We start from the raw sequence: 17,909 nt of genomic DNA, 5'->3' as shown, positions 1-17,909 counted from the left end.
CTTGTATCAGAAATACTTAAAAACACACACACACACACACACACACACACACACAAAAAACCCAAAACATCGGCATCACTCTTACTGTATATCATTCATCACACATTACATTAACAATACTGTCTGGAAACATGTAATCTTAAAATTGTAACAAAACTCTACTTGCAGTGTCTCTGGATAGAGTCAGCACAACATTTGCAAACACATTCTATTAGAAACTCGTTTTGGAAGATTTTAAAGAACAAAAATCTTGACAAAGAAAGTAAACAGAATAGTTCCTCCTCAAACAGCTTTGCAGACTTAATTACAACACAGCACAAAATTAAACCAGAAATGCAGTACAACATCTACTCTACATACTTATTAAAACAAAACACTGTATTACATTTCTGAAAAGAGTGAAACCAAGAGATACAATACCTTAATAGCACTTTCTGTTATGGTCCCCGTTCCCCTAAAATAATCCTGCGTGACCTTAGACTCTTATGGCATTTGTAAAACATTATGTGCCCAGAAGAGTCACTTTGAACTTTTCCAGCCCCTGCGTTGATATTTTATGCACATTTGATTTGCACGTCTGTAGCCTTTTCCTCAATCCTTTTAGCATCCTTGCTTTTTGACCAAAATGCTCCTGTCACAACGGCATCCAAAGATGAAAAACCATGGTATTGGTGGAGTGGGACCCACACAACACCCCCACAACACCCCCACCCTCAAAGAAAAACAACTGGCAGCAGTACCTACGCACAAGCGGAGCAGCAAGTCAAGCCAGAAGATACTGTTTCAAAACACCATCTGCGAGGTATACAGACTGTGCAGTCTCTTCAGCCTGTCCTCCCCCAGTAATCCACACAAGAAGCCAGCTGCAAGCTTTCTTCCAGCCTGTTATCTAGAGACTGGGTGTTTGTATCAGCCACATGACCACGTTCAACCCTCACATAAACTGCTAACACTATCCAGCAGCCAGAGCAGGCCGCTAACACAACACAGAAGCAGAGTTCTTTCTTGTTTGCACTGCTTCCTCAAGTTGCAAGGATTTAGTCAGGTTCCAATAAGACCCGAGCCCGAGAAGATGCCTATACTTTCGTGCCTGCTCATTTTAACAGGGTCAGATCTGGTGATTAAGGTGCAGTGCACATGCCACTACTGTTGTCATTTTTAATTTTAAAGTATCACTATTTCTATAATGGAATGGCAAAGGACAACTTTACTGCAACCCCAGTACTGTACTATACAGTCATTGCTGCTAATGGACATGCAGACAAATGAATGAGTATGAGGTATAATCACCATGGTTTAACTTAATTATAAAATATAATTACAAACCATGAATTATGCAGTAACTTGGCAAACCATATGGCAAACTATTACAGTTGAGTTGAAACAATTTGTCACACTTGCTGCATACACAAAAATTATTTCTGCAGAACCACTAAACTCTTTACTTCATAGACCTTTTAAGTCGGCGCAGTCGGAAAGTTTAAACCAGTTGAGGCAAACAGCAGTAAAGAACAGCCCTAGCTTTCTGCCCAGTACTTTAAAATGAGTGCTGAAGACACGAGGGGCCATCAAGACTGGCGGTGGCAGCCTAGCTGGAGGCAAGAAGCAGGGCCTGTGCGTTTTTGCTAGGCAAAGACAGATGGAGAGGTGACACTCCGTACTGCAATTGGAGCAGAAATGTGAACGATGACAGAAGCACATGTGGCCTTGAACCGAGCCCATCTCTTCAGGCAGAACAAGTGGAAGAGGGGGAGAGACGGAGGAATGCAGATCACAGAAGCATTTCTCGAAACATCCCACCTTTGCATACAGTCCCCTTTAAGATGTGCTCCTCGTCTATTTTCCATTTGAACTTTCACTACAACATATATTTTATCTACTGTCAGTTCACAGTATTGATTGCAAATGCAACTGTTGACTTACTGTTAAGTAGTTGCCCATGTGTGAACATGTTTTACCAATGACTCAATATTTAGAACAAAATTAATCTCATATTACTATGGGTCTTGCCTTTTTTAATTTGTTTTTTTACATTTTAATTCAAATAACAAAACCGAAGATAATCTGCCTATAGTTACTGAATTACAACAACATTTATTCAAATCCAAGAAGTACAAACCCAAATTAAAAATAAACAATCCACGTCGGCTAAGAACATTTTTTTTTTTTTTTTTTTTAGTAATTATTTAGTTCTATGGCCTGTTCAATCACAAAAGATATGGGACCAAAATAAGGACAAAAATGCAATTAGCCTTTTAAAACAACCAACCCCTCCTGTCCTACCCCCACCCTCAGCTGCATTTCTTCTCTCACTGTCTTCACTGCATCTGATTAACATATGTCTGGATTTTCAGCCCTTGTCAGCTTGAATGCATTTCTCCTGGTTGCTGCCTTAAACCTCTGATGAAACCCATGTGGGCAACACAGGAAAAACTGACCAATTTTCTTTTTTTCTCTCTAAGAATGTGCCCTCTCTTGGCTAACAGATGGGCCTGTGGCTCCTTGACAAATAGTGTCAGTTAGTAAACACTTCAGCTGTGATGCAGCCTGCGAGCCTCACCTAATGCAATGAAGCTCTTAAAATGCCACTATTGTCAGAAGAGCTGTAAGAGGTCTGGAATAGCAATGATTGTGCTCTATCTCCTGACAAACAGCAGCAATCACATGCTTACAGAGGAAACCAATTCACTCAATAGAAGTGGGGCTCCCATTTTAGGTCTTTTAAGACCTACAAAACATATAAGTGGTCCATAAGAACGGTTCGTAAAAAGCAGTTGCACCATTTACTATAACTACCCACACACCAAGTGGTCAGTGCAATTTCCACTAAAATTGGTAATTTTAAAATGTATGCATTTTCACAATTAAACTTTTACAGTTTGCATGTTTTCATAGATCGGATGATACAGTAACACTGGTGGGAATTAAAGAAAAAAAATACATTTATATACAGTAGTAAAAGTTTTAATATTATAAAGACCCACACATAAAGAGAAGAACATATGCTTATTGCATTGAGAATCATGAATAGAAATACAATCTGAAAATGACCTCTTATTGTATGTTATATATTGTATGTGCTACTACTTTAAGAAGGTAGTGTACACAGAAGCATTACAAATTTCTGATTATGCATTTCACTCGTCTAAGAGTTACAAATGTAATTATTACTAATGTAATAACAACCAATAATAAGGAGTTGTACTGAACTGTCCAATCAGAGAGATGGATGCAGATACTGAGTGGAATGATTAGCTGATTCACGTTTGACAGTGTTTCTGACAAGTCATCTAAAGAGTTGGATAGCGTACTCAGCGGAGTGACTGAGAGTGTAAGTATGTAATACATATCTAGCTTTTAATAATAATATATCTCATTAAATATTTTATACTGTCATGTCATCAATAAAAATATATCTTTAAATATCTGCATATTTTCTGAAACTGAACTTCCTGTGTAATTTTTATGAATGAGATGAGTGAGTGACTGAATGCCGCTACTCAATTAGGCGGGTCAAACAAGCTATTCAATCATAGCTGTCTCTGTCCCCTGAAAACATAAAATGAAAGATCTTTGATATTAATTTCAGACTTTGTTGGGCAATCCGTGAATTGCCCAGTTTTTAGGTTTGCCTGTAACATACAGTAGTCTCCGGCTAAGAGAACAATTTATCAATAGATAAATATGAATTACTTGTCATGACACAAGTGCATTAACATATGAAATTAACTGAGTATGTAAGAGAAAAGCAACAGGCAAGTGTATGTTAAAAAACTATAATAATAATGTAACAGACAAACTAACTTTAATAAACTGTAAAACTAAATTAACACAGCACCCCAACACACGTTAGAAAATGCAGCAGTAGCTCTAGATTAATTATGAATACATGTACAGGAGCAATATTTAATACATGCACAACATTATTTAACACTATGGTGAAATAACTCAAATTGCTTGGCAACTTGTGTCCAATTCAGACTTTTTTTCAAGAGCTCGAACAATTTCCACCTTTTTGTAGCAAGAGAAACAAAGGCACGTTTTGCCATTTGTTTACATGCCTTTTCGTAGCGATGAGGTGCACTCGTGGAAGTCACAATACACATCGAAACACTGATAAATTGAAAGAGTGAATAAACCAGTGTTCCTCAAGACACTTTCACAATGACAAGTTAGTTTTGAAAAGATTGAATAAACTATTTTAATTTAAGACCGATAATGATTATCAGGTTACAAAATAGTATTGTATCAGTTGTGAACGAATTCCTATCGGTGCCAAAAAGTGAAGTTTCTGTTCCTTTACGCTTTAGGTGGAGCATTTGCAATGGGATAAATCTGTTTCACCACAAGGGTATTCTCTTAGGTGGTGTTCCTATACGCAACAACTACTCTGTGTGCGTGTGTGTGTGTGTGTGTGTGTCATATATATATATAATAAAGAACTTCACAGCAGCTGAACAATGGTAACTCTTCACTTACCATTACGAAACTGAAAGTTTGAGAAAAGTTTATTTCGGTTAAGCCCTTGCAAGCCGAGTACTCAGTGCCTAAATGAAGTCCTTTCTCTGGGTCTTTCCAACTTTCCCCACTCCTCTTTTGTGATACAATGTGAATTCATGACTCAGTGGGTATTAAGTGAGTTAATTTAAAAGAACTGCAACCTCACTGATTCCATTTGAAAGCAATACACCAAACCAAACAGTCTTCTCCTACCCCCATCTGCCTGCCAACCTCTTTTCAATGCAAAGGAGAAAAAATTAATAGCAAGATATATTCAAACCGGCCAAATGAAAGGACCTCATTTAAGTCAGGGCTGTATTAACAGAGTGAAAGAGAAATAAAAAGAAGAAAAATACATGGGCAAAACAGATTCAAATAGCGCATTTTACTCCTTGAGTTGGCTTTAACAAAGCTGAATGGGGGCACATTCTGACTTTTTTTTGTGCAAGACTTGATACACTGAATGGAATGGCACTCAATGATGAGCCAATGAGCTATTGATGAATGGTCAGCATGACCTCCCTCTCTTGTGGTGGGTCTACCTGCCAGTGGAGCACCAGCTTGGAGGGGCGGATTTGCTAATGTCCTAATTTCTCTGCTTGCTTGTTTCCCTTTCTCTCTCGGACCACTGGCCTCCAATTGGGGCATATTGGAAAAAAACATCTTTTATGGCCTAATGATAGGGACAAAATGTACGAACTAGCTTTGGTTTCACATTCAAATATTCCACTTTTTGTGTGTGTTTGTGCGCCGGACCCCAAAAAGTCTTATTTTCCACACAGCTGGAAGCCATTAGTGCTTTCCTAAAGCATCCCACTGGTAAGCAAGACCCACCCAATGAGCGATTTGTCAGAGAGAGAGAGAGAGAGAGAGAGAGAGAGAGAGAAAGAGAGAGAGAGACTAAGTTACAGTTTCTGGAACCAACGGAGGGAGCCTGTCTATTTCTCACTTTTATTACAGAACAGAGTTTAACTGCCAATTAAATCAGTGCAGACGTGATAAATTAATGTGTGCCGCCTTCTAGGAGATTCAGATACTGTGTATTTGGCAACCGGCATTCTGCATAATTTACTGTGGAGACACACCTCGTTAAATTTAGCAAATAACAAGGCAGAATTAGCAAAGAAAGAATTGGGAGGATTAATTATGCGTTTACTTTAAAAGGAGCACTATTTAAATTAAAATTGGGTGATGCACAGCAATGAACATGTGTAGCAATGAGTCAGTCAACAAGCCTTGTTATCAAAATGTTTCATATTTTATCCTGGTTATTATAATGCCAGTAAAACGCTAAACTTCATTTGTGGAATACTGTGAATAGGATTGCTCTCACATGACATTGTTGGACTGTTACTAAACAGTTTAATCTATCTATCTATCTATCTATCTATCTATCTATCTATCTATCTATATATCTAATTAGATATAGATATAACTATCTATCTATCTATATATATATATTTTATTGTTATTGTAATGCCAGCAATAAGATACAGGTCTTTTCAAAACACCTTCATTTGCAGACTGAACTACAGTGTCAGTGGAAGACTGTAAATATGATTTTCTCACTACAGTGCTGGACATTTGGTTTCTGAACTGTTGTAATATAATTACGATTCCCTGCTTATTTTAATACCAGCAATGAGCCATGTTGTGTTTATAAACATTATGACATGTTTGAAGAAGTGCCTTCAGGTGCTTTACTTACTATTACAGCAATAAGCGGCTGACTGGAAATTCTTGGTTTGAATGAAAAAAATAAAAACAAACAATTGTGGTAATATTTAACGATATTTATAGGTTCACCATTTACAAGATCTTGGACATTTACTAGTTCAAGCAAAATGTACAAAAAAGAAGCCACAGACTGTGCATGCCATAGTTATAATAAAAAATAAAACAGTAGTACAGCAGAATGTGTTGTAGCTCTATTGTTGCAAGACAGTTATTTTCATACCAGCAGAATCCTAAATTCATTCAGTACTTAACAATAAGTCTTTGTAATTTGTATAGTTATTTGCATGTGTCTGTACAGTTACTGTACTACGCACTGGTGCACTGCTGAAGCTAGTCACTCCTGTACTGTATTGTAATATTCTCTTATACTGTAATGTGTTTTATTTCACTGAACAGGTATTGTGTTTGAGATCAAATGCTTTGTCACACTCCAATCTCCTTTCGCTGACTGATGAAGAGTTGGTTCTGTTGAAATTCAAGGGCGATAGTGTATGCTCCAGTGAACTTTCCTGCCTCCCAGCAGCAGAGACAAAAACCAGCAGCACCGCTTCTGTGCTGCCTGCCATCTGGAAAACTTTCTGTTAATGCTCGCCCTGCACCAAACTGTTCTGTGGAGCTATTCCTGACATACCAGTTTCACATTTTCTGTTGGTTCACTCACAACAATAAATGCTAATGAGGTCAGCGAATAACTGCCTGCAAAAAATTACTAGTACACTCCTCCACAGACACACACAGACACACTTGCTTCCATTAGGCCATCCTTGTTTTAATTCTGTACCTTCTTGTTAATGCGTTTTAAAACACAGAAACCAAAACAAAAATACTGTTTAATAATTTCAATACATTACATTCTACATTTGAAAGACCGAGCTTATATATCTTATACTGTACCATAATTCTACTGTTGAGTTGAATACGAATTTTGGCTCACTTACCTGACTTTTGAATGGTGGCCAAAAATATTTTTATTGACACTGTATGGTTACTTTCCAGCAAATTCTCCAACAATTTTACATCTGAAGGATAAGAGTTACTGTAGTTCTTGTGTTAAGCAATCACATTGAATTCACACTGATGAAATTGAGCCTTTTTTTATCTGCACACCACCTGCACCATCTTGACAATAAAGAGGTTTATAGCACTCACTAGATGGAGCTCACAGTACACAGTACTCTGGCACCCTCAGTTCATCATGATTTATTCTATCAAGTGCTGGTAAGTCACATTCATAATCAGCAACCAGTCTTCTATGCATGTGTACACATACCATACAGTATTTAGTCAGTGAAACATCACTTTCTGATCTGCCCTCCTGTACCTTCTAGAAGTACCCAAAAACACCTCTGTTTCAGCACTGGCAAAAGTAACACTCCATGCAGTATGTGCCCTAGATAGTCTGTGACATTTTCCTTAGGTTTTTCTGATTTCTCTTTTATTTGCAAATGGTTAGGTTTTATTAATTAATTAACCGTCTTTTTGTTTTTTAAAGCACACAGTAGATTGAATTAATTCACATGAACACAGAATTTACAGTATAATTGTAAATCTCGAAAAACTACTCACTTCTAAATCTTTTGTAGTCATCTTTGTATTACTTTAGTATAAATACATGTTAATTTGGATTCATATGTTGTTTTTTTCTGACTTTATGTGAACGAAAAGATACATATTTGCCCGTTTTCCCATTGGAAATAGTGATATTTCAAAATATCACTGTCCTGGTCACAAAAGCAAAGTTTGTGGGGAATAATAGCCATTTTCTATACTTTTGAGGCATGAGCAATTAGGAAATAACACTTACTACCCAGGAACAACAATTGTGTTACATAGTGTTATTATTTGGTTCATGAAGCACAGTTTGTGCAAGCATCTCAAAACACTACAAAGTATAGATTAATATGAACCGTGCTCAGCTAATGTATGTATGCCTCACTAACCAATTGAGTTTCATTTGTTTTTGTTGGTCAAAGCTGATTATCACTTTCTCTCGCCACCATTTTCAGGGGCTACAGTAGTTCTCAGGACTCCCAGGGTCAGGCACACACATACAACAATGCATAGACTATTATTAGCGCTAACAAACAAGCATATCTGTCAGACTAAAAAACTATTCTGGCAGGAACTGCTGGACGCGTTACGACTGCTAATTTGAGGCCTGCTTTAGGATTTGCACTGTTCCTAACAAGAAAAACAAAACAGGCAAATCTGTCAGTGTAGCAGGGGCAGGCAAGCGACAGTGCAGGACCGGCAGGAACCTCGGATTCCTGACCAAACCCTCTTCCACACAATGCCTCCTGAATGGAAGGAACCCAGGCTCGGCAGAGATAGCCTGCTGTCAGGAACAAGCCCTGACATTTGTGGACGGACAGGGCCGGCCATGCAGGATGTCAGAGCAACAAACTGGAGCCCAGAGATATTAGATTTTCACACACTCTCCGCCTGATGTTTTGCCTTTCAGGTAATTAAACACGGAAGCAGGGCTGGTGTGTATGAGTCTGACCGCGTTACTGCGGCTCCACAGAACGGCATATCTGCTTCCGCAGCAGCTGCTCTGTATCAACAGATTCCTACAGTTTTTCATACACCCACATTAGAAAAAAAATAAAACATTATTATATAGTATATATTATATATATATATATATATATATATATATATATATATATATATATAGTATATATGGCACTGGATATTCCTGACCCTCTCAGGTATATAGTGGATACATTTGTGCTGTACATATAATGAAGTAATATACTACTATCAGTGCAACAGGTGGCCCACATTTCTGAAACAAAATAAGTTTTATGGGTGTGTTGCCACATATTTTGGTCGCAAATATTTATGTCTACAGTATTTTGTTTAAATATAGCTGATACAGCATAAGTAAACAACTAAACAACATAAATAAATAACAGAACATGTTTTTGACGTTCATACTGCAAGTTTTTTTCTTTCTTTTGTGTATGTTTTGTAATTAATTTTCTGTTAAGTCGCAGAGTTGCCGTTCAGCAGTTTTTTCATTCAGCCATTTTATCTTGTTGTTTAGGTGGAGGGCGTTCCTTTGAAAAGGGCAGGACTGACAGTGATGTGAACAAATCACATGACAGGTGGAGACTACTGTGCGGTGGTGTAAGGATGTTAGGGCAATACTTCAATCTATTTTTCTTTTTTGGACAAAATATGATATCAGTGTTTCCACTTTAAAAAAAAAAAAGGTGGTTGTCAACATAATTATAAATACATTATTCACATGCAACACTAACATTTTACAATCTTCAAAGTTTAAGATTGGTTTTGTATACACAACTGTATCAGCAACTTTTGACATGCAACTGCCTGTACAATTTATTGTTACTTATTTCCTATTATTTTCTGTTGCAGATTTGATTTCTGTCCTTGTGCATATTTTACAGCAGTTCTCTCTCGTGAAGCTCCACCATTCAAAAACATCTTGCAGATGTCAGTCAAATGGCTGACTACAGCTACTAAAAAATAAACCCCTGCAGTGAGGGAGCTGATACTGTAATGATGTTACAGTGATACTGTAGTTGTAAAATACCTAAAGATTCACAGTCATTAGGTTTAAGGTAATATTTATTAAAGTATGCTGGCATTATGGCAGTAATTTCTTTGTAGAACAAATGTATAGTATCCAAAAATGTGTACCTGTTTAACTAGCCAGCTATATTCAGCATAGCAACAGCACTAATTAAATAAGTTTGTGCTACATGGAAAAGGAATCTTTAAAAAAGCAGGATTCTTCTGATTTATGATATAACAGGTAAGTAAAGTGTCACTGGGATATTTGTCACAGACTTCTTTTTATATGAGGTTTTCCCTTTGTAGTGTACCATAGCTCCGTTTTATTCAAATTTGATTCAGAAAGCTGCAACCAGAGGATGGCCATAATCGTCAACAACTTGTTTTTTTTAAAGAAGAATCTATTTTGATTTGTGGAAGGCTGAACACAGAAACCTGTCATTCTCTATTTTACCCACCTTCAAAAACTTTCCAAAAGTGACAGAAACATTATGTAGAAATTACACAGTTTCAGAACTGTGCTTTTGTTTTTCTCGTAATGCTTAAGTCTAGAGGTCTACTGAAACACAACTATGTTATAGGTTTCTATGGTAACAACAGAGCAGGCCGAGTGTCACTACAGAAAGCCTTAGGGTTCCCTGAGGTAAAGCAGCAAACTACGGAATAACTCAAAGGTCTTTCGTTGTATGAGCCATATGTATAGGTAGTACCCAGGCTCTTTCACTCTAGTGGGACAATAAAAAATTAAACAATTTCCTTCAGTGTATTCTTGGAACATCACAGCCAGTTTCAATTACTAGTACTGAGAACACAAATTGATTCATATGAATAATTAAGCAATACATAACCCAAACAAAAGGACTTTGTGATCCTCAGTATTTTTTTTTTCTCTGAGACTGTTAAACTTGGGTTTTGACTGATAAAATAACCATACAGTAGTTTTTATTGTTTACAGCGACACTGCTAAAATTCCAGAAAAGTGTGCACTTACTGAAGTTTTAATTTGATCAGAAAAAAGAACACAATTTAATCATCCTAATTATAAGCACATTGGTTGATCTCTGCCTTAGCTTTTACTGAGGAGTCAAAAACTAAACTACAGCCCTGACTAGCAAAAAATGACCATACGCAAAATAAAATAATTATCATTGGTTGGTACTGAAAATGCGTGGATTGAACATAATCGTAGAGGCAGGATATCTAACCTTGCTGTTAACACGTGTTAACAAGTTCCTTTCCATTTTAAGTAATGTCTTGTTCCCTTCAAACATGTTAAAGGAGAGATTCTGAAATAACAGTAAGTTAATCAAATCTATGAAATGTGAGCAAATATACCATCCCAACTTTTAACACCCAAAAAGAAAAAAATGGCAGGGTGGGGATGTGGTGAGCGCAAACATGATTGCCTGCCCCGTGCACTAAAATGCCTAGTTACGGCTCTGTTGTTAAATTGATTGGACTAATTAAACCATTTAAATATAGGCTATTTTAATAATACTTAAAACCATTACAATACATTTACCTTTTGGCATTTTCCTTTCTTTTTTTACTGCGTCAGGCTATTTATTGACGATGTTGTTGTGGCTTAACCTGGTGGATTTGGATGCTTGCAACCTCTTGCTGCTCTGTCTGGGCTAAATCCCGCCAGAACTGAACAGCTACAAAATGACCGTATTACACACAGTTGTAGATTCATATTGAATTTATGAAAATACATGGAGCACTCAGGAATAAGCAACCATTGCTTGGTTAATCACTTTATAAAAATAATGTTCTCGATTACCCTAGTACCTTATTATTTTTATTTTGTTCTGTTTTCACTGCAGGTGCCATAAATTAAAAGCAGGCGTTCATGTTATTTTGGCAAAAGGTATTTAGAGTGAAAACCGGGACTTTTTAAAGATTTTGAGCAAAATGTCGGGACACCGGGACCTTTGATGAAAAACCGGGAAGTTTGGTCACCCTACCTATCCTCTTGGTTAACGGAACTATTAAAAGACCAGCATCGGTGGACTGCAGAGCGAGACCAGGAGTGTAATTTGACAGCAGGTCAGAGATATAAGGGGAAGAAATTCACCTATTGGCCTTAAAGTCAACAATAAAATGTTATAATCAATACGGAATTTGACCGGTAACCAGTATATAGATTTTAATTCAGGGGTTATATCTTCACTGGAGCGGGACCTGGTTAACACCCCAGCTGCTGAATTTTGCACATGCTGGAGTGTTTTAACAGTATTCTTTGACACCCCAGCAAGTACGGCATTGCAATAATCAAGTCTGGAGGAAACAAAAGCATGCAGAGTTTTTTCTGCAGCAGACATTGAGAAGACAGGGCGCAGTTGAGCAATTATCCGAAGGTGAAAAAAAGACAACTTGGTAATATTCCGAACATGAGGCTCAAAACAAAACTCTGTTTTTAGTACCCCATTAATAGTCATGTTTCAGTTGATGCAGAGTACCTAATAACATAACTTCAGTCTTGTCACTCAGGCGTGGTTTGCAAGTAAATCTGGGGCTCATCGGCATAAACATGAAAATTTACGCCATGACTAGAAAAATTTGACCTATCGGAAGCAAATATATGCTAAATTGGATAGGTCCCAATATGGAGCCCTGGGGAACACCAGAAGAAACCAACACAGACGTGAAACCACCCAGAGCCAAAATGCTTTCTCTCGTGGAGGTAAGAATTAAACCAGCCTTGGGCTGTACTAGATATGCCAAACATGTTCTCTAGCGGGGCAAGGAGAGTATTATTGGTTCACAGTGTCAAAAGCAGCACTGTCCAGTAAGACCAAAATAGGGAGGGCCCCAGAATCTACCTCCTATGTAAAACATGTCAAATAACTTTTAATTTCATTTTTAGGATTGGTGTGTATTTGTATTTAAGTTGCCGTTAGGTCCTAATACAACTGTATTAGCGAAAGTAAAAAAAAAAAAAGAAATCTAATAACATACAATGCATGTGTTATAGTGCTGTTTGTTTGTTCATGAATTTTATTCAAGGCCTCCTGAGAACAGAGCACAGTGTCTGCTGTTGTTATGACGTGCTGTTACATAACTGATTAAAGTAATCAGTCTGCATCCATTTGTTGGATATCTACAATGCGTCTTCCAAACTTGAGAGTAGCAGTTCCGACAGTATTGCTGTTGTGGTGACCGTATTTCTGCTGATTCACAAAACACTATTGGATTTTTTGTTACTGTATTTGCTGAACGCAATCTCAGTAGATAGATTACACATATTAGACACAGAAATATGAAACATGGAAGGATAACATTTGCAGTGCCTCATATTCACTTAATAAGATTAAAGGAAATATCAGATTTTATAACTTACTATAATTATCATGATAATAAACTATGTTATAAATCCAGATCCAGATCTTTTACTGATAAAAAAAGTAAATTTGAATTATCCATTTAGATTTAGTTTTTAGTTACCAAGTTCCTTATAAATATATCTGTGAGATTGCCTATATCTATATCTATATCTATATCTATATATATATATATATATATATACACTAAAATAATATACTGCCCTTGTTACAATGGTGTGCTAAATAAAATATGTTAGTATTTTTGTACACTCTTTAAAAAAATGTTTTAACCAAGCGAATTAACTAAAGCCACAGCCAATTTCCCTCCACAACCCACACAAAATCAGTCTGTTTGTATCATAAAATAAACAGACGTCGCGCAAGCTTTTCTGTTCATACATTCCTGAAACGCATATAACCAAAATTTTGTGTCCAATCCATCAAATACTAAACTATTGTTAACACAAAGGCTAATAAATTCCAGGCATGTGCATTTAACATTTTTATGAATGTTTAAACACTATGCCATATAGCAGTTTAAGTAATCTCTGTCTGTGTATGGATATACATATGAACACAGACACACTTTTTAATTTGTTATATACTAACAGAAGACCGGTCGCATGACAACGAGATGGGATTCTAAGCACCGTTTGTTGCCTTCACCTAGGTGTGTTTTCATATTTTTCTGCAATCCAATAACAGCAACAGCATCGCCATGTCTGTGTCTTAAGCGAAGATTCCTGAAAATCTGTACCTCTGTGTTGTATATGCTTTTTCTTTCTTTTTTTGCCCAGCAGCTCTTTCACACACAGTACATCTTGCCAACTCGATAAACTAGCCACAGATACTTCCTCTCCCATTCAAAATTATAAGAACGTATTTTGTGTTTGTGTTTGTCTGCATTACTACTGCTTGCAACTGCTTAAATCACTGTAATAGTAGCAGATGGGTGATCTTCTTCATGAAAATCCCCTGAAGATGCTGACAGCTTAGCAAAAACACTTCCGACTGACAATTGACTTGCTATCAGTGTACACTCTGCAATAGGTATTCATTTGTATTCTTAAAAACATCTGTCAGGACATCCCTGTTAAACTAGCGGGGAAAATAACAAGTATGATAGGGGATGAACAATTCACGTAATTCGTCAGCTGTGTTTGAAATAAAATTTAAAGGGATCAGAATTAGGCTCAGGCAAGATACGAAGGTAAAAGCAAAGATTGTTTTGTAATTAACAGCTTTTTCTGAGTTTAATTATGAAACAGAATCAGCTATGTTTGTTTTTTTAAAACGAACGAAAAGACTAAATATTTTTCCGTCCAATGGATTTATTTTGCATTAATGCAACCTCTGAATAAATGTTTTTAAAAAAATACTTTCTATTGCATATAATATATTGTAACACACTACAAGTACAATTGTGTTAAAAAGGAAACAAATAAACAAAAAAAAAGCTCTAAATAAGACTCCTGATGGCCACACCTTTAAGAGTGTTTTGCAACACAAAGAACATTCCACATAAAACAAACAAAAACAAAACAAAAACTGGCGTTCAGCCAAATTCCTACAGAGACAAAGAGGTTCAAATAAATTGATTTCACACATCATACTGACCTGGGATTGTTTTAATATACAGTGTTCCATGTGGGGTAAAAACCATTAAAGCTACCCAACTCTGGTAACATAGACATTATGAGGAGATCTTTTCAAGTTAAAAAAGCAACTGCTGCCGCGGACAGGAAGGACACCTTACATTGCTCCCATACCCCCTCCTTTTTAATTTAGGGAGATATTTTACAGTAAATCAGGTGATGTTTATTTTATGTACACTGTATTTTATGTAAAGCCCTCTGAGACGCCTTTATTGAAAATTAGAATAGAAAGAGATCCCCAACCGAGGCGCCGTCCTGCTCAGAGGAGAGGACTTGGTCTCGAAGGCTGCTAGCCCCGAGGATCTGAAAAAGCATAGGAGATCTCTGCCTCGGCAGAGGTGCCTCTCGGAGCGAGGAAATCAGTGGGACCTTAAGGAAAATGGAAATAGAGCAGAGCCTTACGTGATGAGGTAAGATAAGCGCATGAGCTGCGAAAAGACAGAGTGGGGCCCGGGGGTTCCCTCTGACTCACGTGGTGAGAACCTCCCCTTTAACGAAGGTAGAGGAAGCTTGACTTAAGGTCAGGGAAGTGAGACTTACCCCCACCAGAGAAGACCAATGTAAAGGCACGTCTGAAATGAGGAGGAGGAGAAACAATAACACTAGACAGTGAACGGGTGTGTGAGTGGGGATTAAATAGGAAATTGGTAAATGACAGACGGCAATGAAGGCTATAAATCTCGATCAAAGGCTAACACTTGATTGATATTTCCCCTGAAACTGTATCTATTGCACCTATATTTTTTTTTGTAGTCATAAGTTTTTAAAAAAGAAAGAAATGCATTTTAATGTACCATAGACCTGACAAGACCATACATTTGTGAAGCAACAGAACTGGAGGATATAACATGTTAATAGTTTTCATAATTATTTTAAACATGTCTGAACATGTCAGAAACTTTTCTTTTTTCCACAAAGGAAATTTGATAAAAAATAAAATAAATAATCATCTCATTTTGGCTGTCGTTTATTTCTATTCAAACCTGAGTTCCTCTTTCCTTTTTTTTCTACTGGCCTTTCCTATTTAACTCAAAGCCTTTCCACTATTATACAGATCCCATTCTCTGCTAATTTCCTCTGTCCTCTTCTGGCTCGTACCAATATTGTTTTGGCCTGCAGCCCATAGATCAATCTATTCTCCTGACAACAACAGAAAGAAACCTGCACACATCACAGTTAGGGATGAAAAACTCCACCCTTTTATCTACATATGAAAAGAAGTACCATGTTTCTTCTGCTTCTAGCACTAGATAATCAACCTCATTAACAATTTCTATAAAATAACCCAGCGTGCCCTATTGGATTACTGAATTACCAATATTACTCCAGTTTGATCTTTTTCAACACAGGGCCTGTACAACCTTCAACTGCCCCAACCTGTCAGCTTGCCTTTGTCTGTTTAATGTATTTATATATTCTATATAACAGGTCAACTTTTGAATGCCACAAGTCCACCTATATTTACCACTTCACTCTGAAATGTGCTGTTTAACGCAGTTGAAAAGTCAAACACAAGTGCCTTTTTTTCTACTGCCCCTTTGCTCCCTTTGGTATATTAATTCTAAATAGTCTTCAGAAACCTGAACGGCAGAATGTTCAGCAAATTCCTAAAGAAGAAAAAAATAACTGTACTGTTACTGTAATCCAGACCTAATCCAGTTCTGACAGGTCTAACTGGTAAAGGATTCCACAAATAGCAAAGAGATTGAACATTAAAAGTTTAGGATTATGATTTTATCTCAGCACACATGCCCTAAAAGTCTTCAGACTTGGGCACACGACGTGTTCTATGTTGCTCCTGTTTGGACCGTTCATCTTTAAATATGTATCCTATATATGCATTAGACAAACACCTGGTAGAAGTAACTAGTAGAGCAGACCATTATTTTTCAAACATCACACAGAGTTCTCAGTTTTAATCCCATTTGTCAGGGATATCCATTGGCTGCAATGAACTTGCTGTAGTGCTACTTGGATAAATACAGGGTGTTTTATCCATTGGATATTCAAATGCATATGGACCACGTGATCCTTAACTATGTACTGCTAAGGTACACAATGAATTAACAGTGGTTTCCAAGTGGTGCTGAAAAAGTTACCCAAAAAACAAAATGTAGTTTATGCAATGTTTAACTTAAATTTACCAACATAAAATTATAGCTGTGCCTTTATGAGAGATCCCTCTGCAGCTGTGAATTATTACGTGGATAATTTAATACTGCCAAAGAGGAAGTAGCAAATTAAGATCGTATCTTTGCAAAACTGCCAAACCGAGCATGTTCTTCGTAGAAACACAGTAAAACCATTATTTAAGTGTATCATGTTCCCTGAATTTCGCTCCTTTGTTTAAACAATATTGCCATACACACTGACTGAGCCTACTGAAACAGTGGCTTGAGATAAGCACAGACAGGCAGTAATGCCATGCTCCACAGGTATAAGTGTTCTCACAGTATTTCTTATTATGAAAATCTTGCACATCGAATGACAGCAATTTGTTCTATCACTGGGGTGTTATTAAAAAGAGTCACTGCATAGTTTGCTGTCATGGAAACAAGGAAAACAATCTTTCCAAAAAGTATATTACTTTCTCTCAAAGGTACGAAATAATGCGAAAAACATGTGTAAATCTGCACTCCAAGCAGTAGTCAAAGCTGGCCTAACAGAAAATCCAGAACACAAACCCAAGTCATATAAAGGATTTTTGTTGCTAAAATAGGATGTGAAAACCAGATGTTGATAAAGAGACATAATCACTGACGGGAATGGAATTACTAGCTCACACAACATATCTTTTCACATTTCCTACCAAGTGAGGCGAAATGTATTTATATTCTACATATTTTTTATTGTTATTTAAAACTTTCATACATACAAATGCAATTTAATACGTGGGTGTGACAGAGAAAGAATGAATCTTGGTTATAAATCTCCCTCCGGATCTGTGAGGGCATGGTGCAAAGGAAACAGAGTGCCCCGGACTGGATAGTTGGACCATTCATTCCAAGGGTTAGGTGGAAGTCGGCCATCTAGAAAGGGGGTGGAGCTAAGGTACACCAAGTCATCGCCTGAGAAGGGATGCGATGTGGCAACCATGGATTGAAACAGAAACGGTTACACACGCCAACCAAGGGGTGCTTGACTAGGG

General features: G+C 37.1%; 1 protein-coding gene across 4 annotated transcripts in view; it reads right to left on the bottom strand.

The window, feature by feature from the left end:
* Window positions 1–17,909, bottom strand: part of LOC121314985 (protein CBFA2T1-like) — a 59,843-nt gene that overhangs the window by 30,363 nt on the left and 11,571 nt on the right. Inside the window, exon 1 of one of the 4 annotated variants that reach the window (XM_041248805.1) lies at window positions 741–848. The exons of 2 other annotated variants lie outside the window; for them this stretch is intronic. The gene's annotated coding sequence lies outside the window, so the exon portion shown is untranslated. One more of the 4 variants, XM_041248804.1, reaches the window with a different exon arrangement.

Source organism: Polyodon spathula, chromosome 4, assembly GCF_017654505.1.
Source record: "Polyodon spathula isolate WHYD16114869_AA chromosome 4, ASM1765450v1, whole genome shotgun sequence".
In the NCBI taxonomy this organism is placed as follows: Eukaryota; Metazoa; Chordata; class Actinopteri; order Acipenseriformes; family Polyodontidae; genus Polyodon; species Polyodon spathula.
Note: the sequence above shows the minus strand (reverse complement) of the source record. Positions and strands in the feature narration are given on the sequence as shown.